Here is a 25,269-nt window from a genome sequence, read left to right on the forward strand (position 1 = left end):
AAGGCAGTATGGGATAGATGACAGATAATCAGTAGATGGATGAATGATAGAGAGATAGAGTCTTGTAGTCTTTTGAGGTGTCTTAAAAATGCTTAGCCTGGGTTGATTCTAGCTGAAGCTAGTAACCCTGTGTAGTAGTCATTCTAGACTTTATGAAGACCCATAGGACTTTTTAATTCTAATGTGTCTTTTAATGTCTTTTTAAAGTGGCCTTTTCTAGACAATTGCAGACAAAACAAAGCACAGCAGCAGCAGATGAGGTTTGGCAGCTCTTCTGCAGTGCTCATTTTAGGATGTAGTCCTGACCTGTAAGCCTGAATCCAAACTGAAGTTTACATACTCCTTTCTAAATAGTTTTAAAATGTGTTGCTTATATATGTGTGCCTACATGAGTTTACATGCATCATGTTCATGCAGCTGCCTGTCAAGGTTGCAGGGTTTCAGATCCTCTGGAACTAAGACCTCAGCCTCCTGATGTGGGTCCTAGGGTACATGCTCTTAACCACTGATCCTTTTTATATATGGACTTGTTATCCATGTATTTTTTGTTGTTTTTTTCTGTCAGTGTACTATTTTTGGTTGCTTGTTTGTTTTGTTTTGTTTGGGGGGTTGGTTTTGTTGCTGTTTTGTTGTTGCTTGTCTCAAGCACAGCAGTTTTAATTAGCCATGGAATAGCCTGCCTGCCATCAAGCCCCTGCTGTGTTACCCTTCTTGGTTCTTACCAGTTATTACCTTTAGTTAGTCTCGGTGACTGTGGGTAGCCTGGTCCTTAGCATCTTTTCTGTTTCTACAGAGTTAGCCTATATATCCTGAAGAAATGTCAGTGATACTGTCTTTCTAACCTGGCCCAATGGCACAGGTCTGTAATGCAACATTCTGTAAGTGAGACAAATGGATCACAAATTCAAGGCCTGCCTAGACAACAGAGTAGGTTCAAAGCAAAAAGAGGACTGGGGCATATAGCTGAGGGGTACAGCACGTGCTCGTCCTGCCCAAGGCCCTGCAGTTAGTCCCCAGTATGGGAAGGGATAGGGAACAACTAGCTGGAAGTTTTCTCCTTTGGTAATTCCTGCACTGATTTCAGTGAGGACGGCATTTCACCTTCCTCTATAGTTTAGGTGTCACCCAAGGAAATCGGCTGTTCTTACTGTGACCGAACGTGTTCTTACTCAACCTGGCCATCACAGTTTATCTCTTCTGGATTAAGATGCCTTATACCCCAAATTTACAATGTTCGAATGTATTTAGTGGAGAGAGTCATGAAATTTTCAAGGACAATGCTAGTGTTTAGTGCAGCATTTAGCACAATAAATCTTCCTTAAAGACAAAAGGAGTGAGTGATTGAATGTGTGACAACTAAAATACAAAAATGTTTTTGATAATAGCAATATACTTGGAATACACTGTAGGAAGGGTAACTTACTGACGCATATTGATGCAGGCAAAATGCAGAATGGGGACGGTAAGTCCTCCTCATTGGTTGAGAATCATGGCCTGCCTTCCCAGTGCTGAACAAAGAGCTCTGAGTGTCTTGACAGGTGAGAGCTCCTATTGTCTGATATCTGCCTTCTCTCTTTGAAGTCTCCCTCTTTAGCCACCCTCCCCACCCCCACCCCTTTCAGGCTCCTAGACTATCACCTATTTAAGCTTCTTTCCTCATAAACTCTTACTTTGCTTCATCCCATCTGTTTCTTTTCTTTTATTCTAGTTATTGGATTTTCCGACACCTCCTGCAGGATCCTCTTAGCATTATGGCCCTGGGCTTTTAGGGTCTTAGTGACACAGAATGTGCTGGCACACACTCTTTTGATGTAGGTAGTAGACAGAGAAGGGTGTCCTTTACTAACAGACAAGTGTCCTAAACTTCCAAGAAGGGAAAAACAGGAAAAACATCGGTGGTCCTTTTATCTTTTCCTTTTAGAAGATGGCATAGATCTGGTGAAATAAAGTAACATTTTCAAATGCTGTCCACCACATTCAGAAGCAAATAATAATAAACAATCCGTAGAATCTCGTTTCTTTAAAATACCACTGTGAGGCTTTGCTTTACTTGAACTGGTACAGATATTACTGCCCAGTTTTGTACACACTTGTGAATGCCTGCACAAGCAAGCACATAAAAATTAAACTGATCTGGATATTTCTGTTCTGAACTTGAAAGTTGAAGATGCTCAAAAAACAACTTTGGCTGTCTTCTTCTGGGGAGTATTTAATATCAAACCAATATGCATGGGAGCAATGGGAAATTTTTACTTACATCACCTGTTGCTATTAGAAATTCAGGGTATGCACTCCCTGTTTTTATTACGGTACCTGGCTGCCACTTGTTCCTTAAAGTGGAATAGTTTCTTAGCAAGTCAGCCATACGTCAGCAAGTCAGTAAGTAACTTGGATGACATTTTATCAAGGGGTTTTCAGGATGCACATTTAAAACTTTCAGCCCACTGGGTCTCCTTTAGAAAGACACTGTAAATTAGAAGGAATTTAAGGAAGCCAAGGCTGTCAGCATGTTGGAGATAGCTGGTGGCGCTCCCATTGCTGGCCCTAACTTACATATAAATTATAACCTGAGGACTGACTTACAGAGAAATCAGGAAATGATTACCGAAGGTATGACATAACTAAAGCAGAGACTTTAGGAAACCGGATATTTCACAGAAAGTACACAGCACCCAAAGTAACCAGCTCACAGGAGGAATGGGGGACTCTGCCTCATTTCTGAGCGTTCAGTCTGCTTGGGGCTGACCAGAGGTTGGGCGTTGTGAAGGAAACTTCTCTCCTTGTAGTGCACAAGATGCAGAAAGAGAGGAACTGGTCTGCAGTCTCAGTGTCCCTCTAAGGCCACCCAACCACTAGGCTAATCCCCTGAAGGTTCCACAACTTCCAAACTACCACAGGCTCAGCCTAAGCCCATAACAGTTTGGTTTGGGGGAACTGAAGCTGTAACGATGCAATGAAGAACTGTCACGGAAAAGTAAAATAGTGAGAGGTGTCACCAACTGAAGTACTTTCTTAATAAATATGTGAGAAGATAAAGGGACAGGTTCTTCTGTGTGTTGTGTTTACTAATACACAAGCTCTGTCTCCATTTTGTGCTCCTTTATAAAATGAAAGTTATGTGCCATCCCTTAGTTTTAATAAGAAATTATTTGTTAGTTTTTAATTCTAAAATTTATATTAGTTTTAAACTGAGTGTGTGCTAAAAAGAAATAATTTTTCCATACTTTATGATTTTTATTGTTATCTCTTCCAACTTACATTGTAAGTTTCTTTAGACATTATTCTCCTAGTTATTTTTAAATATTTTATTGCCAATAATATTAGCTATATTATAGTTGCTCCTTTTTTTTGTTATAGTACCCAGCAATGGATAAATTGTGTATGTGTAAACATAATACCTCAAGCCTCTGATTATTCCCTAAGTCTAGATAGAATTACACTTTTGTTTTTAATTGATTGAAGAAGTAAACCTATTTTTACAGTTGGCACTGAGCTATAAGACTATTTAATATCAGCTTGCTTTATAACCATGAAATCTGCAGATATGTTCTCATGTCTATGTGATGGCCATATATCTGTAACTATGGGAGAAAACTGTATACTTTTCATTTGTCCACATGTGAAAAATTTTTGAGCATACTTTTCAAATGAGATATCATCTAATAATTCTCTCTTTCCATCCCAAGTCATATATTTCTCTCTCTGTCTTTGTCCCCCCCCCCCGTGTGTCTATGTTTATGTGTGTATGTGTGTTGATTGCATTGGATATTCACAACAATGAATGATTAGAAATATTTTTTAGCTAGGGACAGCAGAAGACGGGACTAATGAAAAACATTTCTTGATATCACGTGTCTAGTGAGGACATTACAATTTAATGTATAAGCAATAATATCAAGGTTCTCTTGGTGAAGAAATGAAGCCCCTGAGAGACAATTATTTTAACTAAAGTCTTACATTAGAAGAAGGGGCTTCTGACGTCAGGCTACACTTTTTTAAACTGAAGTAATGGGTTTATTTTTCATCCAAGATCACCTAGCTATCGAAAGTTATTTTAAAGGAGAATTGAACTATTAAATTATTATATTATAAGCATTTAACATCTCATCAAATTACCAGAATTCCAGGGTATTTTTTTTCTTTTTGTCTGCATGCCTTGCCTGTATCTACAAAATTTGTTAATAGAAAATTGTTTCTCTTCAACATTAAGTATTATTGCATAATTTGTATGACTACTTAAAACATGTCTTTGTGGGGTATTATATATCAAAGTTTTTATTTTTTTATTTTATAGTTTTTTTTATTTATTTATTAAAAATTTCTACCTCCTCCCATCCTTCCATTTCCCTCCCACTCCCCCTTCCCCCCCCCCCAGTCCTAAGAGAAGTCAGGTTGCCCTTCCCCGTGGGAAATCCAAGGCCCTACCAGGTCTAGGAAGGTGTGCATCCAAACAGACTAGGCTCCCATAAAGCCAGTACATGCCGTAGAATCAAAACCCAGTGTCATTATTATTGGCTTCTCAGTCTGCCCTCATTGTCAGCCACATTCAGAGAGTCCAGTTTGATCACATGCTCGTTCAGTCCCGGTCCAGCTGGCCTTGGTGAGCTCCCATTAGATCAGTCCCACCGTCTCCGTGGGTGGACACACCCTTCGTGGTTCTGACTTCCTTGCTCATGTTCTCCCTCCTTCTGCTCTTCATCTGGACCTTGGGAGCTCAGTCCAGTGCTCCAATGTGGGTTTCTGTCTCTATCTCCATCCATCGCCAGATGAAGGTTCTATGGTGATATGCAAGATATTCATCGGTGTGGCTATAGGAGAAGGCCAGTTCAGGCACCCTCTCCTCTGCTGCCCAAGGACCTAGCTGGGGAAATCCCCTTGGACATCTGGGAACCCCCCTAGTGCCAAGCCTCTTGCCAACCCTAAAATGGCTCCCTTAGTTAAGATATCTTCTTCCCTGCTCCCATATTTACCCTTCCTCCATCTTAACCATGTAATTCCCCCAAACTCTCCCCAATCCTCCCTTCTCCCTTCTCTCACCCCAACTCTCCTTCCTCCCAACCCACCCCCACTCCCGTGCTCCCAACTTTTGCCCGGCGATCTTGTCTACTTCCAATATCCAGGAATTTGGTTCACCTTCTTATTTAGCTTCTTTAGGATCACAAATTATAGGCTCAATGTCCTTTGTTTGTGGCTAGAATACACTTACAAGTGAGTACATACCATATTCCTCTTTTTGGATCTGGGTTATCTCACTAAGTAAAGTGTTTTCTATTGCCATCCATTTGCATGCAAAATTCAAGATGTCATTGTTTTTTACCGCTAAGTAGAACTCTAAAGTGTATTTGTGCCACACCTTCTTTATCCATTCTTCTATTGAGGGGCACGTAGGTTGTTTCCAGATTCTGGCTATTACAAATAGTTCTGCTATGAACATAGTTGAACAAATGCTTTTGTAGTATGATTGGGCATCTCTTGGGTATATTCCCAAGAGTGGAATTGCGGGATCCTGAGGTAGGTTGACTCCCAGTTTCCTGAGAAACCGCCACACTGATTTCCAAAGTGGTTACACAAGTTTGCATTCCCATCAACAATGGATGAATGTTCCCATATCAAAGTTTTTAAAAAATTGCTTTTGAAGTTTTGAATTAGAGCAGAGTGGTTGTATGATACCTTTTGTTTTTCCTCTTGAAGCCTGAAGTTTCTCCTTTTCATTTGCATGCGCTATGTGCTCATGTGCTACCCCACCTGATCTTGCTTGAGTGGAGCTAAGGAGACACCCACACAGAGTGTCGTCATGCTCTGTGTGTTCTGCTCAGAACCAGGGTGCCTAATTATGGGTAGACACAAAAATATTTTTCATTTCATTTTCAATGAAAATGTATTGGGGTGAATTTTACATAATATGAAAGTAACCATCTGCAAAAGAAGAGTAAATCTATATAAGCATTTGTGCATCCACTAATTTTTTTTTTAATTTATTTATTTATTAAAGATTTCTGTCTCTTCCCCGCCACCGCCTCCCATTTCTCTCCCCCTCCCCCAATTAAGTCCCCCCCCAGCCCGAAAAGCAATCAGGGTTCCCTGTCCTGTGGGAAGTCCAAGGAACCCCCACCTCCATCCAGGTCTAGTAAGTTGAGCATCCAAACTGCCTAGGCTCCCACAAAGCCAGTGCGTGCAGTAGGATCAGAAACCCATTGCCATTGTTCTTGAGTTCTCAGTAGTCCTCATTGTCCGCTATGTTCAGAGAGTCCGGTTTTATCCCAGGCTTTTCCAGACCCAGGCCAGCTGGCCTTGGTGAGTTCCCAATAGAATGCATCCACTAATTTTTTATACTTCCAGAACTTTTCCATCCTTCGAAAGTGAGGTCATTTTACCCCAGATATCCAGTTTCTCCCCATTCTTTCATCTTTCCAGACATTGGCCACCTCCAGTCTGTGTTTCAAATGTATAGGTTTAGTTATTCATTTAATTGGGATTGAATAATAATGAATTTTTTTCTATCTAATTTCTTTCCTATACCTTAGTTCTTAGCATGCCTCGATTATTCATTCCCTTTTATAGCTGAGTAATTTTCCATGGTATGTATAGTTTCCAGTCTGTTTAATCATTTCCCAATAATGGTCATTTGGGCTACTTCTACTCAGATGTTATTTACCAAACATAGTATCTCCCCACAAAAAGCTCCACAGTCATTTAAAATAGGGTGGTTTCTGTATGTAACAAGAGCCCCTTAGGACAGAATTCAATGTTAAACTGACATGAAGAGTAGTTCTTGTACTTCCTGAAATATATGAACATGTTACTTTGATAAATGATTTAGAATATTTTATGTATATGAACTACACATATGTACTACATCAAAAATAAATTATATTTTATTAATACTATTTTTAAAAAGAAATTTAATTTTAGGTACTTAAGATATACAACAAGATACAAAATGAGCAGCATGGTAAGATATCTCTAAAGGTACAATAGTAGCACTTAATATCTTGGGAATAGCCAACAACTGTCTAATTGGACTTGAGGCCCACTCAACAGTATCATTTCTGATACTGTGTTCCAAGCCAACAACATATGACTATGATGTCACATTCCTAAACCAATATAATTCCTAACTATACTCTAAATGCTCATCCTTATACCCACAGGTAAGTATTAATATCACTCTTCATCAAAGAAGCTTGTTTTTACAGTAAACAGAGACCATTACAGAAAGCCTCAACCAGTCAAAATGCAGAGAACACTGTGGGATGTTCAGTCCTAGTTGATTTATCAACAGCACAACTCTTCTTTAGAGGAACATGATGGAAGAGAACACGGAATGATTTTAAGAACCAGAGGACCAGGAAGTTTGCTGTTACAGTGTGCCTTCTCTCTATGATAGGAAAGCTACAATCATTAAATCGCAACAAGATGGCTGCTTAAAGAAAAGGTCTGAACAATTCTAGCAGTTGACATCCCAACATAAATGAGAGAAATCTCAAGGGTCACACCCGTAGATGAAAAGCTACAAGCAGCAAACAGCTGCTGAGAGAATAATTTATTCTTTCTCAGGGATGAGCCTGCTGGTTGCTTACCCAATACCAAGTGGCCAGGCCTAGACACATACATGCTAGTAACACTGAACAGACTCACTAGGTTGTATTTTTGTGTTTATTTGTCTGTAAGTATATGTAAAAACAATGGTTAAAGAAGAAGAGGCCATGAGTTTGGGAGGGGTTAGATGGGAAAGGAGGGGGAAAAGCTGTAATTATCTTTTCACTAAATAAAGTGATTTTATGTGTACTATGATAAATCTTGACTATATTCAGTGTTAAATTTAGAAGTCATAAAATGATTATTTGGATAGCTTTAGTTAGGGGCAAAAAATAATTTCTGCTCAAAGTTTTTATTAAGCAAAAATTTTGAGTAATTTTTGTCAATTAATGGAAAGCTATAAATTATTTGACATCCTACATATATAATAATCATATACACAAGGTCTTTTGAAACAACATATATATTACATAAATATAAGTTTCCTATCCAAGTATCATTTCAAGAGAGGCAAGTTAAGTATTGGAAGCATTGGGGAAACACAATATAATAATGTTGTTGGGTGTGGTTGGGAAGGTCTGAGAAAACATTTGGAACCGTTTTTCTCATAAAGCCATGTAACTATTGAAGTGTTGTGATGGCATTTTCCTGTGTTATATACAACACAAAGGGAGTCTGGCTAAAGCTGTATTCTGAATAGTCTGATGAAATAGGAGTGAAGTTAGGAAAGAACGGATGTATGATGGTGTTATCCCATGCATTTGCGAATGCCCTTTTTATATGCCATTTAGCAAAACTATTAATGGCGTTGTGTGGTGTTTCATTTAATTTTATTTCCAGAAGTTGATTTCTGACAAATATTGAGATGAAGGATTTTTAAACCTTTTTTTAACATCCGTATTATTGACTTCTTTGAAACTTGACAGGTATGTGCCTCAGAGGTTCTACACATCTGTCAAATATTAAATAAAATTCCATTGTGGGCTGTTACCCCATCATTTTCTTTGCACTTGACATATAGAGTCTCAGTGACAATCTTTTCATGTTATGAAAGTGGCCATAGTCTTTTTTTATAAATTTAAATGTTATACTAAATAAAAATTTTAATGATTTTTGAAATAAATAAGCCATTAAATAGGGAAATGAAATCTATCTTATGGCATATTCTTTAAACTACTTAGGATATCTTTGTTGCACTTGAGTTTAAACCCGATTTCTTCTGAAGGTTGCTATGCTGTCTACTATGACAGATAATTGGAGACAAGGCTAAGCTATCCATCAAAGTAGACACTTGTCTTTGTCAGTGAATGCTGGGAACTCACCTTAAGAAAAAATAAGCTTGTTTCTAACTGTCACTAAGATGGTTATTCTCAACTTCTTAGCCTCTTAAAACAAAAATAAACCATTGCCAAACTGTAGCTCAGGCACCAGGTAATTTGAAGGACATGGAAGAATTTTCAGAATACTTTCAACTGTACTAAAAATTAAAATATCCACTTAAGTGATTTTAGCAGGTCTAAGACACACCAACAACTTTAATTTTTAAAAGTTTTTTTTTTCCATTTAAGTACTAACCAGGCCCGCTGACCCTGCTTAGCTTTCAAGATCAGCTAAGATTAAGCATGTTCAGGATGGTGTGGCTAAAATATATAAAGTCAAGAAATTAGACATCCAAATTCCAAATAACCCAATTAAAAAATGGGGTACAGAACTAAACAGAGAATTCTCAGCAGAATAATTTCATATGGCTGAAAGATACTTAAGGAAATATTCAGCATCCTTATCTATCAGGGAAATACAAACTAAAACAACTCTGAGATACCATCTTACATCAATCAGAATGGCTAAGATCAAAAACACCAATGAACTTATGCTGGAGAGGATGTGGAATAAGGGGAACACTCATCCATTGTTGGTGGGAATGCAAACTTGGACAACCACTTTGGAAATCAGTATGGCGGTTTCTCAGAAAATTGGAAATCAAACTAACACAGGACCCAGCAAACCACTCTTAGGCATATACCCAAAAAATGCTCAGATGCTAGAAGGACATTTGTTCAAATATGTTCATAGCAGCATTATTTGTAATAGCCAGAACCTGGAAATAACCTAGATGCCCCTCAACCGAAGAATGGGTAAAGAAAATGTGGCACATTTACACAATAGAGTACTACACAGTGGTAAAATAAATAAATAAATAAAAAACAATGACATCTTGAAATTTGCATGCAAATGGATGGAACTAGAAAAAAAACATTCTGAGTGAGATAACCTAGACCCAGAACGATGAACATGTTATGTCCTCACTCATAAGTGGATACTAGCTGTAAAGCAAAGGATATTGAGCCTATAGTTCATAATCCTAGAGAAGCTAAGTAACAAGGTGAACCCTAAGAAAATCCAGAGATTCACCTGGAGAAGGGAAATAGACAAGATTGCCTGACAAAATTGGGAGCATGGTGTCAGCAGAGAAGGGAGGACGGAAGGGAAAGAGGAGCCGAGAAGGGGAGGGGATTGAACTTGAAGGAATGAGCTGGAAGAAAGACAGAAACGGAGAGCAAGGAAAGAGATATTTTGATTGACGGAGCCGTTATGGGACTAGCAGGAAACCTGGCACTAGAGAAATTCCCAGGAATCCACAAGGATGATCACAGCTAAGACCCTAAACAATAGAGAGGGTGCCCAAACTGGCCTTGCCCTGTAGTCAGACTGATAAATATCTTAAATATCACCATAGAACATTCATCCAGCAACTGATGGAAACAGAGGCAGAGACCCACAGTGGAGCACTGGGCTGAGCTCCCGAAGTCCAGTGGAAGAGTAGGAGAAGTAAGAATATGAGCAAAGAGGTCAACACCTTGATGGGGACACCCGCTGAAACAGTTTACCAACTCCAGCTGGACCAGGAAGGAACCAGCATAGGTCCAAACTAGTCCCTCTGAATGTGGGTGACAGTTGTATGGCAGGGGCAGACTAAGGGGCCACTGGCAGTGGCACCAGGATTTATCCCTACTACTTTTACTGCCTTTTAGGGAACCTATTCCCTTTGAATGGATACCTTGCATAGTCTTGCTATAGTAGGGAGGGCCTTGGACCTTCCTCAAAGCAATGTGCTTTACCCTCTTTGAGGAGTGAATGGGGAGTGGGGTATGGGGATAATTGGAAGGAATGGGAGTAGGAGAGGGAGTGGGAACTGGGATTGGTATGTAAAAGGAAAAAAGATAGTTTGTTTTCTTTTAAAAGCTTTGTGGGAGCCTAGGCAGTTTGGATGCTCAACTTACTAGACCTGGATGGAGGTGGGGGTTCCTTGTACTTCCCACAGGACAGGGAACCCTGATTGCTTTTCGGGCTGGGGGGAGACTTAATTGGGGGAGGGGGAGGGAAATGGGAGGTGGTGGCGGGGAAGAGACAGAAATCTTTAATAAATAAATAAATTAATAAAAAAAATTTAAAAAAATGAAAGAAAAATTTTTTTAAAGTTTTTTTCCATTTTCAAGAGAATATGCTACAAAAATGGATTCAAGGTAGAATATAATGCCAAGTAGATATTCAAAGATCCTCTTTTTCTCATTCTCTTTCAATATCAATTTCAAAAGAACAAGGCATTTACAGCACTAACATGTGTCTTAAGGTCAGTGCTGAATCACACGAATAATGGTTTCAGTCCCAGGCTTAATGCATGATGCGGCAGCTCAACTACTAAGATGAGACTGTAGCCGCAGCATCGCCGGCCATGAGGCAGCTAGATTTAATCAGTGTCCCACCATTGTGCAGAGCTGTGTGACACATGTATGAAATCCCCAGTTTCAGCAGAGTTCTGCTGAATTCTGCAAGTCAGGCTTGGCAGTACTGTCTAGAGAGCCCTGCTCCACTGTAATGTGGTAATAAGAAGTAATACCAGACTCTTTGATTATCCGGTGGCTTCGTGCTCACTGGCAGGATGTCTGAAGTAGTGGGAGCCATGATAGTAAAGGAGTCTTTTGTTGTGTATAGCAAGTCTCTTATAATCAAACCTGGATGTAGGTTAGGATAGCAACTTTCAGAAAATCATTAAGAAATAGAGTACCCCCACTGCTTCCACAGGAGTCAAGTATGTGATTTGTTTCTGCTGTTGTTGTTTTAAAGTATTTTGTTAGCCGGGCAGTGGTGCTGCACGCCTTTAATCCCAGCACTTGGGAGGCAGAGGCAGGCGGATCTCTGTGAGTTCGAGACCAGCCTGGTCTACAAGAGCTAGTTCCAGGACAGGCTTCAAAACCACAGAGAAACCCTGTCTCAAAAAAACCAAAAAAATAAATAAATAAAGTATTTTGTTACTAGTTCTTGGAGAAATTCGCATCTTGCATTTTGGTCATGTTTACCTCCTTCCCCTAACGCTTCCCATAGCCACCTCCCCTTTCCTACTCACCCAACTCTGTGTCATATCTTCTCTTTTTTTAAGCCATCCATAGTAATTTGTGTGTCCAAATATTCTTGAATGTATGGCTTTCCACTAGAACATGCTTGTCTTACCAGGAGCTTTCCCAACAGCTAACTGTTGCCAGTAGCTCCTTAGCTAGAGGTGGAGCTCCATGCCCAAGTCTCCTCTTGGTGTTGGGATTTTATCTAGCTTGTGCTTGCAAAGGTTTTGTGCATGCTGTCACAACCAATGTGATTTTGTATAGCTGTCCTGATGTGTCCAGAAAATATTTTTTCTTAGTAGTCATCCACTTCCTCTGGCTCTAATATTCGCTCCCTTTTCCCAATGACTCCTGAGCCTTGGGAGGAGAGAGTGCTGTATATATCTATATTCCTCTTCGACCTGAGTATTCTGCTGTGTTTTATTCTCTGCACCTTGGCCAGTTGTGAGTCTCTGCATTAATCTCTATTAATTGCAAACATACACTTCTCTGATGAGGGTTGAGAAATCCACTTATCTATCGGTATAATTATGTCATTACGAGTTGTATAATACTATGCCATTTAGCAAAAATTATAGTAATAAGTTGTTTCTAGAGCATATGACCTGTTAAGCTATTTGTGCTTTAACCCAGTAATGGCGACAGGTACAGGTTTCATCTTGTGGCATAAGCGCATATATCCAATTTGAAAATGGGTTGGTTACTCTCAGGACAGTTGTGCCACTATTGCACTAGTGGGCATGTCCTACTGGCCCAGTCATTACTAGAGCTCACAAGGTTCACAAGTAGATAAGATTGATGATTGCTTTTCCCCTCTTCCAGCATTCACAGTACCTTCTAGCACTGTGAAGGCTATCTAGTAAGGATGAAATTTCCAAGTCAGTACCAACTTGACTCCTCTATGTTCTGTGACTCAAGTATGTGTTGTCTTCAGCAATAAGGTCTTACCATCAAGTCCTAGAGGTTATCAAGAGCATTGGAAATAGCCTGTAAAGTTTAGTGATCTATTGAAATTCACCGGCCAACAAATCCAATGGAATTAACCCATTCCTGTCAACATGCTTTTTGTTAGCCTGTGGTGTCTAGTAGAAGCAGTGTTCCCCCCATAAAGTATAGCTCCATTTTAACTTTCTGGAGGATGGGGGTTTCTGAAGTGGTAGGTGTCCACATGGATTTTTCTGAAGGTCTTAGTGTTACTTATCCCTCACTGTATTCCCTCCTGAGTTTCACATTAACCCAGCAGTCTAAGAACTTAATGTTTTTCCTATTCTCTGTACACCATGCTGGCAGTTATCAATTCAACGAATGAGTGTCACACCTTTTAGTTTGTAGCCCTTTGATTAGAAGTAGCTCATGCCTAGACTGGGCATCTAAAGTTAGGCCATCTTCTGGTACTGAGCCCTTAACCTCAGGGATCCTATACAATCTCCAGGTAAATAGTGGTAGAATTAAATAACACGGTAGAATATCCGTTTGGAGTAGAATTCTATTGTGGGGAAAACTAACGCCACACATTTGGTTCTAGAGGTGTTGAAAACTAAAGCAACAATTTTTTATTTTGATTTTTAGAAGTTTTCTGGAAGTAGCCACTAGTCATGGCCACACTCACCTGTACTTCCTGCACTGCCTTTGACATATGATAACACTGATTTATTTCTCAGGGTTTTGACATTCTTCTCTAACCTGTGCATATATCAAATGCTATTTAGTCTCATTTACCTCCTTTCAAAAGTTTTCTGAAGCCCAGTAGCTACTATTGCTTCAAATTCCTGGTAATTTCCTCACCCGATATGCAGCCTCCATTGCAGTCTGACTGATGAAAGTCCAGGAAAGTCATTTCTCTGCTGGCATCATCTGCCTTCTTTGAACTTAAACTTTTAGCAAAGTAAGTCAAGAATTTATCTAGTGTTGTATTTTTGCCAAGCAGTCTTTCCAGATGGTGTCCTCATGGTTGAAGTCCCCAGCCCTACTTCATGCTACTTCTCTTCCGGTTTTGTAATTTCTCCTTTCAAACCATGTCTTCTGTATTGTCTGCAGTCTGGTGTACATTTCAAAAGACAAAACAAAACAATACCACCATGACTTTCTCCATTTTCTCCAGGGAACATCTCTCCTTTAGAATCTGCAAGCTAGATATCTTTGTTTAATGTGTGGCTCAATTTGAGCAAATCTCTTTTATTCATTACCAGATTTTCTCTTTGACAAAAATCTATTATTACCAATAGCATTTATATTAAAAATCTTAACATTTAGTCTGTAATTTTTATACCTCATATTTCATACCTTTTACATCTTCAAGTCTTTCTGCTCTGGACTGGATGAAAATTGACAGCAGTTGTCCTTATTTCTCCTGTGAGGAACCTGAGGCTTGAAAAGTGGTTAAGACCAGGATTTTCATAAGGAATCTTCATTCTTCAAAGTTTGCCCTTGGTGGTTATAGTCTCTTACTGCATGACTAGCAGTGACACACATCCCTCCTGGAATAGATGGGGCGTCTGCAAGTTAAGCCAGTCCCTTGTTTAGCTTATGCATTGATTCACAGGACTCTTAAGCCCCACTTTTTAGCCTTTTTGCTTTGCCTTTGTTTTGTCTTAAAACTTCTGAGCATTTTTACCATTTGCTGTTTTATCCTCCAATGCTTTCAGATTTTGCGGTTGCCAACACAATGTTCTTTTTTTCCTCTCTTGCTTCCAAAATATGTCTTAATAACTTCTTCGTGGATACTGGAGAGATGGCTCAGTGGTTAAGAGCACTAGTTGCTCTTCCAGAGGGCCAGTTCAATTCCCACAACATGCCAACTCAAAACTGTCTGTAACCCCAGTTCTGGGAACTCCAGCACCCTCACAAAGACACATGCACAGAAAACACCAGTACACGTAAAATAAAAATAAGTAAATCATTTTTGAAAGCTTCTTGATGGGTTTGACAAGTTAGAGGTTTCCTTTTCTAATGCACTGCTCCTTAGGGCATCATCTGTGCAGGACCCTGTTTGTTCCGTATACGTTTATTCTCGTTTAATGTCAGAACTTTCACATTTGTAAAGAACTGATTACCAACTACCCCCACCACATCCATGTTCCTGAGTCTTCTTCCTACGCACCAGTTATACTAGTTCTCAAATAGAGTGTCATATTATTAGAATTACTTGGTATGAAAATATAACAGTCCCTAGTCCTCCATCCTAGATCAGCTGAATTTCTCAGAATAAGTTGTAGGTCTGGGTATTAGGCAGCGATAGTATTTTTTAACTCCCCAGTATTTTAAAATTTCTGGTATGCAACACAGTAAGACTGGCAGCGTTTGGGCTATGTCTGACAGTTACATTTATTCCAAGTGAGCAGAAGTGCGTCTATTTTATTTGTGTTGGCAGAATGCATCTTGTACTATGATTCATGATGTAGGAAAACAATGGGCCTCTTACTTTGCTTGTCTCACAAGAATAAACACTGTCCATAGATTCTCTTGTAACAGCAGTTAGTAATAGCGTTGTACCTGTCTCCTAGAGGGATAACAGTGCACTGGGCTTTGTGATGCCTATGAAAATCACCTGTTTGGAGAGCTCACATCCTTGGTATCCTTCCAACTCTACTCTTCTCTTCCTGCCTGTCTTGGCACATAGTTTTTGATGATTCTTATCATTTGTTTTTCTTTATAATCATGTTTTCCCTTCTTAAAAGACTACCTTCTATCTTGTGTTTAGTTCATCTTCTCCAGCAGCAAACAGATTATTACTTTGAGAAGACACAGCCTAAGCAAGAGCATAAGCAAAAATATTACATATAAGATGAAACTTGAGCTGAACATTTTAGTAGACAGCACCTCATATTGGCTGATCCACATCAGTAAGAAAACGCTGTGTCTTAGGGTTTCTGTTGTTGTGAGGAAGTACCATGGCCATAGCAACTCTTATAAAGGAAACCATTTAGTAGGGGCTGATTTATAGTTCAGAGGTTTATTCCATTTTCATCATAGCAGGAAGCATGGCAACATGCAGTCAGACATGGTGCTGGAGATGTAGTTGAAAGTTCTGCATCAGGATCTTCCTGCACACAGCAGGAAGAGAGTGAGGCACAGGGCCTGGCTTAAGCATTTTCGACCTCAAAGCCCACCCCCAGTGACACACATCCTTCAACAAAGCTACATCTACTCCAACAAGGCCACACCTCCTAATAATGCAGCTCCTATGAGCCTATGGAAATCCATTTTCATTCAAACTACCCTTGCTGACAATGTCAAATGGCGACATTTTTATGAAAAGATTGTGAGAGCTGGCAAAGAATTGGGATTAGAGAGATCTTTTGTAGTGTGGTAAAGTTAGTGATTCTTCCCCACCCCTCAATTCTGTAATCAGCTGACAGTCTCTTACTTACAAAGATGACAGTCTTTCTTGTACTCCTGTGTGCTTAGCATGGTGCCTAACTCAGGGTAGCTATATGATATGAGTTCATGAATGAATTCTTAAAAAGCTGATATCATAAATTCCTTTAAAAATGGAGTTCTCCTCTAGAGAAATGACAGTGTCTTTGTATATCTGCATTCCTTATAATTACCAGGAGCCCAAGATTCTTAGAGGTCACTCAAGAGTTTCCTGGTGAACAGTAGGCAGTGTGGGGATGGAAAAACATGCTGATGTCTTGAAAGTAACTGACTTTTTCTTATCATTTATACTTCCTAGAACTAATTCACAGTTTGCTGGCTGCAGAGAAATAGTTTAAGAAAGGCATTATGAACAAGTGTCACTGTGAAGGATGTTGTCTATTCCTTTGTAAGAGTCTACTCTAGGCAGTCTTTCCACCCAGTTAATACATACAATGCTAATATACAACTGAACTCACATAGTTGTGAAGAATTGATGATTGTATTAGTTTTAACGAGACTATTTTTCAACAAAATTTTAACATTAACTTAATGTCAAGCTGCTTTTTTACTCTATCTGTATAACCTTACGCAGTTAAGGAAAAATAAAAAAGTCATCAAATATTTTAAAAGAGACATTTTCTTTGCTTTGTATGAGATTTGGCAAAGATAGTCTTCCTGAGTATACATGGATCATGACAGAAGAGGAAAACAGTAGGTGCCTACTGTCTGAAAGCTATTAGTGCTAAAGTAGACTACCATCTGATAGTGTTTTGACTAAGTAAAAATGCAAGGGGGGAACATTTTGAAGTCTGAATATTTTCATATTGGTTTGTTATTAAAGGTTCCCTTTTGCCCGTTCCTTTGCCCCCAAGCTTTGCTTCCATGCTTTCTTATAGTCAAATGTCAAGGTATCTGCATTTAACACTCAATCTGAATCATGCTACTCAAACAAGTTTTTCCTCTTCCTCCTTGATTTTCTTTGAGTGCCTTCTGAAGCTGCCCTAGTCAGAAAGAAGGAAAAGAAGGGAACAAGAGACATAGAATTTTTTTTTTGGCTCCCCGTCGGGGAATCGAACCCCGGTCTCCCGCGTGACAGGCGGGGATACTCACCACTATACAAACGAGGAGACATAGAATATTATTTGTTGTTGTTGTCCTCTCCATATAGATGTTGGGGGCTGCAGACCCCTGACCCCTTGACTTTCTTGGCCTACCTCAGACCCTTTGCCTGCTGGAGTGAAACAACTTGTTTATCTGTGCCTGTAGCTGCTCTGAGCACAAGACCCTCATGAGTTCCTGATGGCAGGGGAGTGAATTATGGTGGGTTTTACAGCTGAAAATCCCAAGAGCTGGGGTGTGACTATCACTTAAGGATTCCTATATAAGCTTCCCTGGAGCACAATAAAGTTGGCATTCTTGTTTCAAGGATGACCTGTGTCCCCGTGACTCTGTCTGTGTGCGTATGTTTTTAAATCTCCAGCCTAATTTGGACCTTGAGATTTCAGTCCGGTGCTCCAGTGTGGGTCTCTGTCTCGGTCTCCTTTCATGGCCTGATGAAGCTTAATATTCAGGAGGATGCCTATATGTTTTTCTTTGGATTCACCTTCTTATTTAGCTTCTCTAGGACCACAAATTATAGGCTCAATGTCCTTTGTTTATGGCTAGAAACCAAATATGAGTGAGAACATCCCATGTTCCTCTTTTTGGGTCTGGCTTACCTCACTCAGGATAGCGTTTTCTATTTCCGTCTATTTGTATGGAAAATTCAAGAAGTCATTGTTTTTTTACTGCTGAGTAGTACCTGGCTTGCATACTGACCCATAGTGCAGGCGCTACATATAGGTGTCGGGGAAGTTTTGGGCCACTAATGTTATGTATACCCACCAGGGCAAGATGAGAAAGCCAGTCAGGTATTTAGAGCATAAGAAAGTACAAGGAAGATCATGAATTTGGAATATTGTCTCTGAGTTTCCCTCTCAATACCATCAGTCACATTGTCCACAATGTGGAAGTGTGTTTCCCTTCTAAAGAAGCTGATCTTGATGTGAAATAGCTTTATTGATGTGTAATGTGTACTGGATAGCAGTTTGATTATTCACATTTAATAAGTAGGAAACTTTTATTGAATTATATTTTTCAACCAAATACCCCTTACCTTTTCTGTGTTGGCCGTAAAAGCTGATCCGAAGGCAGTTTGGTCCTGAAGCTGCGGTGGTGCAGTGCCCGTCACTGCAGCATTTTACAGGCGCTTTGCCTCGCCTCCCAGTCCTGCTGTGTAGACGCCTGTGCCTCCTCCGTGAAAGGTAAACTGACTTGGGATGGTTAGCAACTCTCTGGAACTGTAAACAAAATACAAATAAAGCAAGATGGCAGGTCCCCTGTTATTTATACAAATTCTGTTGCCATTCTTCAAGCCTAGAGGGGAGACATGATGGAATATGTCTTTCAGAGTGTCTCTGTATTCTTTCCCAGTGCAGAGTAATTATTTGTTAGAAGATGACATAACTAAGCTATTCTACTAATTACAGAAGTCATACTCTTGATCTTGCCAACATGGGCCTGGGAGAGTAGGGGTGACCTTGTGCTGTCCATGCATGGCTGTCTTGGGTCACAGGGTGTGAGACGAATAGGAAGCAGTTTCTTCTGACCTTTGGGACTTTATGTGACTGTAACTTTAAAAGTTTTAATGGCAGAAAGATTCTTAGGTTAACATGCAGATGATATCCTGTAAGGTTTATGGAAATAAAACATAGACTTAAAATAAGTTCGTGTATATTGCAGCTCTCAGGATTCATATTCCTTTGTAATCATTCATTTTGAAAAACTGAAACTTTATTAATAAACTGTTTTTGTCAAGCAGTATGCTGAACAGGTTCCCATCGATTACTGTATTTTACCGTCTCAGCAGTCCTGTGACTGGCCTCTCTAGACAGCATTGTGCCGTTAATCAAAGCGGAGTAGAGTGGTCGCTATTACAAGACAGTGATTTCTTTCTGTCAAGATAGGTTTTAAACTGCTGCACTTATGATTGTTGTTGTCCTTCTTTCGGCAAGAGGATTAATGCTAGTTACAAGAAGTTCTATTAAGTGGACAGAATTCTATTTTCAAAACTGACTTGATGGACGAAGTTTCAAACCGTAGGTTCTCACAGTCAGACAGTTCCGAAGCACAGGAGCAAGTGCAGCCAGTGTTTCTACTTCTGAAAGTGGAATCTAAATTCAAATGTAAATTTCCACCAATCAGAACTCAGAGCTAATATCAGTGTTGATCATAGTAAGAAAGATGTTTCTAATTAGCCCACTTTAAAGCCCCTTCTTAATCACTTAGAGCATTCTTGTGCACATCTGTGCTGCAGGAGTAACTGGATTACCTCCATGGTGTGTGTCTGGGTGTGCGTGTGTGTTTAAAGCCATGCTATAACTCTATCCAAATGCAATTCAGCACTGCTTTTAAGTTTAGAAGCAAATGTGTATTCAGTAATGTAGTTTAAAAACTGAAACCCCTCCTATCTTCTGTGTTTCTCCCTTGTAAACCAGCCTTGTTTGTGGAGGGCGGCCATTGAAAATGCTGTGACACATACGTCCCCGAGCTTCTTCCCCAGACTTCTATCTAATAAATGAGCGCCAGAGTCTGGACCTCTCATGTGGTTTTGCTTCATCTGACAATGACATCAGTATCTTTCCATTCCCTTTTTAAAGTAAAATTGTGCTCGAAATGAATAGTGGTGCCAGTAAGGAAACTGAGTCCTACGAGTAATTTTTCATTAGGGTAAATGAGGTGATACAGTAAACAACTGAAACCTGACATGACGCCATGGCACGAAACTGCAAAACAACATCTTGATTGCTCTTGTGGATGTGTTCTAAGGCTTTTATGTCTTTTGCATGCCTTGTGTGCACACAGACCAGTCAGTGCAAACACAATTCATCCTTGGGTATTTATTTCCATCAATGAATGACCAGATGGCCCTTGTCTCTGTTGGAAGAGAATGTTTTTGCTTTTTCTGTAGCTCTGAGTGACACCACATATAAGAAGCTAAGCTAAATAATGACCCCTAATTCAAGAAGCATGCTGCTACCTTCCTCTACCCACTAAGGTTGGCAGCGACTCACAGCTGCTTTCATTCTTCCATTTTAATTGAAATAGTTGGTGTATGTTCCCAATGTAGGTAACACATTCTTATTATGGTAAATTATGACTGTACAGACAGAATGGAGGAAGAAACCTATTTAGCTCTTCCCAGATCTGAGAAACGTGTTAGCCTCCCTTTGCAAATGAGAAAACTGAAAGCCTTAGATGCTTATTGAATTGCTTTGTCACCAGCTGCAGAGTGGATGGCCAAGCCGACCACGAGCCCTGCTGTTGTGTGTATGTTTGCATGTCCCTTGTAGTTCTTCAGGTTTCATTTCACTTGCCTTTATGACACTTTTGATGTCTTAAATCAAAGTGTTTTGTTTTTTCACACATGACTGACACTGGTGTTTCTTTGCCTGGATTGTAGTGTGGGATAGGCAGAAAAGTAATAGATAGAAGAAAGTAAAAGCCAGAAAGCCGTGGAAACTGCATGCTGTCAGCAATAAGAAGGAAAAGAAGCTCCGAGAATGTAATTAAGGTAGCGGTAGAAACTGAAAGAAGGTTTTTTTCTCATTAGAGCTGGTAGAATCCTTCCTCTTCAGATACTAGTCACGCGCTTTCCACTGTCCCTTTCCAGCTCCAGCAGGAGCAAGAAGAAGGAAGGGAAACTGCTTTCTATTAGGCCATAGCAAAAGTGGTGTTCCTATGAGGCACAAAAGTAAGTTCTTTCCTGACTCCTTGATAAGATATCAAGGAAAAGAGGTGGAAGCGTGCTGGCAAGAAAGAAACTGACTAAGACTGCCTCTTTCGGACAAAATCCTGTTTACGTGATTCAGAATCATACTTACCTTTCAGGTTCTACACTAGGAATATATACCTTACCCTGAAGGCAGTATTCTTTAACACCGTTCTTTCAGTTAATCAATTCTTATTCCCCTCAACCAAGCCTATAGGAGGAAAGGGGGAGGGGAAAAATAAGTATCTTTCACCTCCCAAGTAGTAATAAATAGAGGATCTTGTCTGTTCTGTTTGTCCTGTTTTTGGCTAACTTCTGTTGGTTTCCTCCCTCTATAAAATTGATCTCTCTCTCTTTCTCTCTCTCTCTCTCTCTCTCTCTCTCTCTCTCTCTCTCTCTCTCTCTCTCAATAGCCACTCTGAGCTTCTAAGTATTCCCCTGTACTCTTTTGCTGGAATAAGAGCATCCAAACTATTAAGTTTGAGCAGTGTGGCAGTTATCCTCCTGAGGAAATCAAAGCCAGGCAGCTTGCCTGGCCCTCCCCGTGGAGTGGATCTGCATATGCTCTCCTCCCCAGCCTTCACCCTCTTCTCATTGAGGCTGGTAGAAAGTGATTGGCCATCAGCAAGTCCTGAAGAGCTGTACCTAACTCTTCCTACCCCTGAGCATATAATCTTCAGCGTTGGGATGTAATGCTAAGATGCCAGGGAAAGTTCTTAATATAGAGTTAGTTTTGTATTGTAAATTTTCACTTATCACAGATGCTTTTTCAATTGTGGCCTTAGGTCATCAATAAATGGCTACCCCTTTCTTCTAGAGGTGTAATCCTATTTCAGTGCAGTGTGTAAGAAGAGTGTTCTGTATTGCAAAGCTGTTTCCGTGTCACAGTGTGCAGTCCTTCGAAGTAGTATTTTGTTAATCTTAGTGACAACAAATGCAATATATCTGATAATTCTGCATAGCAGGTCTTCATTCTCTTTACTGATGGTGTGGCAGTCAGTCTTTAATGACTCTGTATTTTGTATACCGTTTGCGTCGCATAACAGCAATGAAGAGCTGAGTTTGCATAAACAGTAACTGTAACTGTGTTGTTTGTACTCTTACATTCTTCCATCAAGAAATAATTACCCTTCAGCCAACCTCACTTCTTTTTATATCATATATGCAAAGTACCTAAATAAAATATAACTGAAGTTCCCACACTGCACATCAGTAGACAGAGTCAGTCAAGCCGGAGGAGACTATAGAGGAGTGTATGCATAGCCTTTTCTCCCCGCTCACTAGCAGCCGCTCCTGAGTATCTAATGGCGCCATAGCCTTAGTAGGTAACACACTTGATTTGGCTCATGTGTTTACTACTGGGAAGTAAAGAACAAGGTTTGTTTTAACTTGAGTTCTATAAAATTGAAATGTTATTTATGGCTAACAAAGATGTTGTCGCAAGTCTTTTGGTATCTCCTTGGCTTGTTGCCTATAGTGCTCTGTTGGAATACATCTCCACATGGATTGGTTTTAAATGGCTTTCAGCAATTTACTGCAGGGCCATCTGGCCATTTGCTGTCTGTGCTCCCAAACTAACTTTCAGTTCTAGAATAACCTGGCTTTTGATACTTTTAGGGCTCAGTTATGCCCTGGTTGACAGGACTGAAGTATCACCTGTATAGAAATGAGATTATTGATATTTCAGGTGATACAGCTCATAAAAAGCAGGCTTTCAATATAGCTAAATTGTGGAATGATTGCTTAAGTTTATATGCAGATTCCTTGAGTTGCTATCTCTCATTAAGTAGTTACTTTTTCTAATACATATGTACTAAAGATAAAGTTTCAGTTTATATCCACGTTAGTATTTAAAGACATATTGTACATTTCTGTGCCTATGACACAGTACACTGCTTAAGGAAAGCAGTGAATGGATGCCCCTCGTGAGAGGATTTGGCATATTTATAAACCCACTATTTAAAGGAAGGATGTTTCAAGGTGAAAAGTAAAATTTCTTCTGCAAATAATGTTGAGCCTCAGCATAATTTTCACATCCTGAAAGAGGATGTGCGTTGCCGCAAACTGGAAGCAATCAACACTATATTTATTTCAAAAGGTTGAGGGATAGTGAGGTGATTCTTTGAGTAAAGGCTCAAGCTTCAGACCCACATGGTGGAAGGAGAAGATGGGCTCCACAGAGTTGTCCTCTGACCTTCACGTGTGCCCCATGCAGCAGCTCTCCCTCCTGCCGCCACACACACAATTCATTCCTTGACAGTAATAATAAGCTTAAAGGAGGGACAGTGGCCTCATAATGCTGAAATGTCTGGTTTTTCCTTTCTCTTTTGTTGAATATAGATTTTTTTTCCCATTCAGTGTTTTCCCTTCCCTGTACTTCTCCATTTCTCTCCACCCTTCCTTCAGTCCAGATACATCCCCGTTCTGTCTTTTATTAGAAAAAACAGGCATCTAAGGGAATATAATATAATAAGATAAAACAAAAACAAGCACCCTGAAACAGGACAAAACAAGCAGAAAAAAAAAGAGCCCAAGAAAAGGCACAAGGAACAGATATAGATGCAGAGACCCAATTATTTGCACACTGAGGAATACCATAAAAACACTAGCCTGGAAGCCATAATATCTAAACAAAAGAACTGTATATGAGAGAGATGGGGAGAGGGAGTGAGGTGGAGGATTTCTTTCAAAAAAAAAGAAAAGGCCCTTACAAGATTATGGGATTATGAGAATAAGAACATCCGAAGATGCCGCTGAGCTTGTTCTCTTGCCCGTCCACTGCTGGGCATGTAGTGTGCCTTTAAGAGTAGTTAGTTTCCCCAGTGAGACTCCTTCGGAGAAAAACAAATTTTATTTTGTTCTGGTTACCAATTGCAGATAGCTTCTGGATTAGGGGTAGTGACTTGTATCCACTCTCCTTCAGCTCTGGGGCCCCACCTGGTGCTGACCAGTGTATACCAGTCTCTGTGAGTTCTTAAGTGGATTGTTGCTGTTGTGTTTAGAAGGCCTTGTCTTTTGGTGTCCTTCATCTCCTCTGGCTCTTAGAGGATTTTTTTTTTTTTTTTGCGTTCTCTTCTAAGGGGTTACCTGAACGGAATTTGATGGTGACATCAGGTTTTGAACTGAGTGTCCCAAGTTCTCTCACTGCATTCTGTCTGGCTGTGGGTGTCTGTATTTCCTCACCTGCTACAGGTAGAAGCATCTCTGATGATGGCTGAGCAAGGCACTGATAGCAAAATGTCATTAGGAAACATTATATTGTTGCATTCCTTTAGTAGATCAGCGCTATTTAGTTTTATCCTCAGACCCTGAAATATCGAGTCTCTGGTTGATCCCTAAAGCAGTGTCAGGTATGGGTTCCACCTTGTGGGGTGGACCTTAAGTCAAGTCAGATATTGCTTTCTTATCCCCACAGAGTCTATGCCACACTGCGCTAGTGCATCTGTAGACAGTACACTATTACAGTTTGTGTTCTCCTAAGGACATGAACATAAAAACATTTGCATCTAGGTGTGCCCCCTGTGAAACATGCTGGTTTCACAATACCATGAACATCTCCAAATTGGAAAAGCTATTGGTGGTTTGTCTGGGGGATCAAATCTGGAGTCAGTTCTCTTACCTTGGCTCCATTTTTTGGATGTCTATAGTTCTTCCTAGGCATTTTTGAGCAGTGCCTGAGAGTTAATTCCTCACATTCTTCATGAACGAAGAGATTGAAAGTCAAAAAGAGATGTTAAATAGGAGATCAAGAAGGAAAAATTAGAAAATTTAGTATTCAAAAAGATCTTTACATCAAATGCCCATCGATTATTAAATTCTCAAAGTATACATGTTTTCACTTTACAGGGTCAGAAAAAACAAGAGATGTTTCAAAATAAATACCAAACTTCTTATTCCCAGACTTCATCTCCAAGCCTCATAACCTCCTCAGCACCCACCATTGATAAAATTTTTCATTTTTTACATTTTGAATTTTTTGGTTTTTTTTTTAAATATGCATTACCGCAAAACTTCTTGCTATTGGGATGTTGCTTCATTTAGCTCTCTTCATATTTCTGTGGGTTGTTTTGTTTTTGTGACTTTTTTCCCCTATATTCACTTAGGTCAGACTGTCATATGCTAGGAGTACAGGCATGCACAACCATCACTAGAAAGGGACAAGAA

General features: G+C 39.8%; 1 protein-coding gene and 1 non-coding gene across 6 annotated transcripts in view; one reads left to right on the plus strand and one right to left on the minus strand.

The window, feature by feature from the left end:
* Window positions 1-25,269, plus strand: part of Qtman (queuosine-tRNA mannosyltransferase) — a 339,919-nt gene that overhangs the window by 244,947 nt on the left and 69,703 nt on the right. The gene's annotated exons all lie outside the window — the stretch shown is intronic.
* Trnad-guc (transfer RNA aspartic acid (anticodon GUC)) lies at window positions 17,351-17,422 on the minus strand. The gene has a single exon. It is a non-coding gene; the product is annotated as a tRNA-Asp (tRNA).

Source organism: Microtus pennsylvanicus, chromosome 9, assembly GCF_037038515.1.
Source record: "Microtus pennsylvanicus isolate mMicPen1 chromosome 9, mMicPen1.hap1, whole genome shotgun sequence".
Lineage (NCBI taxonomy): Eukaryota > Metazoa > Chordata > Mammalia > Rodentia > Cricetidae > Microtus > Microtus pennsylvanicus.